A 3,108-nucleotide genomic window follows, 5' to 3' on the forward strand; every position below is an offset into this window, starting at 1 on the left:
CCCACTGGTGAATTCAGATATTGGCTCTGCAGGGTAATGCCCTACGGCTGTGAATGGTTAACTGGCAAGCATCACCCTTTCCTGGTTAACTGCCGTGGGCGGGGGACACTCCAGCCTGGCCACGCAGATGGCCCTGCCTGCCTGCTGCCCCATTTAAGTGGCTAGTTGAGTACATGGGATTTCACATCCCTGTAATGCACCTTCAGCAATTGCTGTGGTTTGGAGACACTGGGACAGACCTTGACTTGGCTGGACTTGACTTCAAATGCTTGTGGCTTGCATTGTGTAGTCAAGCCTGGCTCTTCCAGAGCGCTCGTCATCCCCTATTTCATAGGTGGGGGAAACTGAGGCATATGGCCCCAGACTGACTGTCCCAGGCTCACCCAGCAGGCTCCCTTTGGAGTGCATCTCCCGGCCTACACAAGGCAGGGGTTTGGGTTCCTTCGGAGGGGTCCGGAATAGCATGTTCTCCTCTGGCTGGCAGAGCCTGTGGCCCTCACAGGGTGACCGAACACTGGGTTGTGGGTGTTGTGCGTGCTGACAGTTCTGGTTAGTGAAGCTGAAGGCCCCTCTCCATGGATCAGGTCCAACGCAGACACCAGCAACAGCCTCGGCTTGCCGCTGTCTCCACCGGATGCGGAGGAATTACCAGCAGAGCTGGGGCTGGTTCCGTGTATTGTCCTGGTCAGTGGGGTGCATTTGTCTACAGCTGATTGGAGCACCGCGGCCTGTGCGGCTGTGCACCACCCACAGGAACACACCCCGAGCTGTGGGCACGCTGCCAACCAGCTGGGCGCCATTGGGATCTCGGCTCACCGGGAACGCTGCTGGAATCCTTCCCCGTCACTGGGGAGGGAGCTGCAGCCCCTTTAATTACAGCCGCCTGCCCCCTTCTCTTGCACTTCCCAAGAAGCTTGGTCCATAATGCACCCAGCAAGCAGAACTAATTTCAGGTTTCACTGCTTCTTAAACAAGAAGCCCCTGCAAGGGACGACCTGAAGCCTTCAGGGGGATTCCCCCAGCACAAGCTGCATCTGACCAGTGGTGCGTGCAGCCTGGATCCTGCCTGTTGCCAGTGGCTGCTGATGGTGTTTCAAAGAGGACATTACTCTTGTTGGTTTTTCTTTGTGCAGCTTTCAAAGGAATAATTCAGTGCTGAGGCCTGGCCAGCTGCGGACAAAGGCACATGGCTGCTTAAGCCACGTGGCCCCAGCCCCCAACGGCACAGCTGGGAAGCGGGCTTTGGAAGAGTAAACGGCTCAGGCTCTTCCTTGCCGTGTTCTGCCCAAGCCAGGCTGTGAGGAAGCTTGCTGGGGCAGGATCTGGCTTTGTTCTGTCTGTACAGCACCTAGTGCACCCTCTTCCTGTGGGGCTCTTGGCCTTTCTGAGGATCCTCTCAGGGCTGCAGGCCGCTGCTGCTGTAGATACCCCTCCCCCCCCCCCCCCCCCCGCCCAGCAAGTCACTTTTTCCTTGTTTTGCAAAACACTGATAAAGAGCAAGTGCTCCAAGCAGAGAGCAAGGGGAGGAGGTTGGACTGGGACGGAGCCCGCAAGGATCCAAGCCTACAGACGCAGTTCTGCAGCCGTCGTTAGGAAATCTTACGGGCCTGTTCTCTGGCTGCCCAGACCAATGTTTTCAAGGCGCTGCGATGGAGTGGGCAATGAGGAGGGAAGTGTGTGCTGGGAGGAGAGCTGGGAGACCCCCAGCTCCAAGTAATCCAGCCCCACGTACTGCCTTGGGCTGCAGTAGGATGAGAATCCCTAGGGCTCATGAAAGCCGCGTGGGCCCAGCCCCGAGGAGCTGGGGCAGGGAGGCAGGGAAATGGGGTGTTGCACAGCTGAGCTGTGGGAAGAATGAGCCCCCGCAGCGCCTGGCTGCTGTATTGCTGGACTGAGACATTGGCACAGCGGTTCACCTGTTACAGCGACAGGACCTGCCCACCCGGCTCTTCTGTGCCCCTGCTTTGTGCCCGGCCTGGCCGCGCTGTGCAAACCAGGCCAGCGGTGGGGCGAAAAGGCCGAGGACACTGGCTGTAGGGAGCCGGGGGTGGGCTGGCAGCTGGTCTAGTTCTCAGCACTGACTTATGGGTGCTCCTGTGTTAGGCCTCCCGGGCGTGAATCTCAGCAGTGTCCAGCACCGTCTGTTTCAGCAGAAGCAAGTGGGAGGTGGGGGGTGATTCAAGGGGGGGATTTGGGGGTGGGCATCCTTCTCCCACTCCCTTACCCTTTACTGCCAAGTCTCCCTGGCCAGATTGCAAGTGTGCTCTGGCCTGTACGTGCCCCACGGAGCGCGAGTTTGAGAGCCGTGGCCTGTGCTTACAAGTGGGATCCGCATCCTCCAGTATGGGTGCAGGGAAAACCCCAGGCCTGGGTAGCTGTAGCCAGACAGGTATAGAGCTGCTGTCATTGGAGCAGGAACCACCGCGGTACAGGCTGCCAGGGGCTCTGCGGCACAGACTTTGGGGTACAGGCTCCTACCTTAAATTAGAGCTGGGCCGTGCAGAACATGTGCAAATCCACCTCGCCCCTGCCACCCCAAGAGGTGCCTCTGCCAACGTAACCCCCCCGTGTAGACAGCGCCAACCTGCTCTGGAGGCAGCCGGTGGTTCAGGGTTTGCACCAGGTTGCAGAGGGAGTCGAAGGCCGAGCCAGAAATAGCGCCAGAGGCCAGTGCGCCCCTCTCCACCCCCCACTGCCCCAGTTACAAAGCTTCATGCTCCACTGGGGGGTCCGGTCCTTCCCCTGGGGCACTAGCGGCTCCTGGGCCAGCTGTAACGCACCCGGGCTAGGAAGGGGGAGAAACAACTGTGGGCTCGTGCTGCCCCCTGCAGGGCTGCGGGCTGCTGTCATGTGCAATGGTTAGAGCCCTGCCTGGCCCCCCCAATGCTCGCACAGGGCTCACCCCACCCTGCCAGGGCAGGCAAAGGGAGCAATTAGCTGCCTCTTAAATCTCCCTGCAGGAGGGGCTGAGAGCTGCCCCTCCCCAGCACTGACCTGCAGAGCCCCCCCCACGTCTCCCCAAATGCGCTGCCTCTTCCCTGCAGGGCTCTGCCACCCCCTTACTCCCCTCGGCTCCAGCCTTGCTGTGTGGACACACAGAATCCGGAT

Source organism: Pelodiscus sinensis, chromosome 19, assembly GCF_049634645.1.
Source record: "Pelodiscus sinensis isolate JC-2024 chromosome 19, ASM4963464v1, whole genome shotgun sequence".
Classification (NCBI taxonomy): domain Eukaryota; kingdom Metazoa; phylum Chordata; order Testudines; family Trionychidae; genus Pelodiscus; species Pelodiscus sinensis.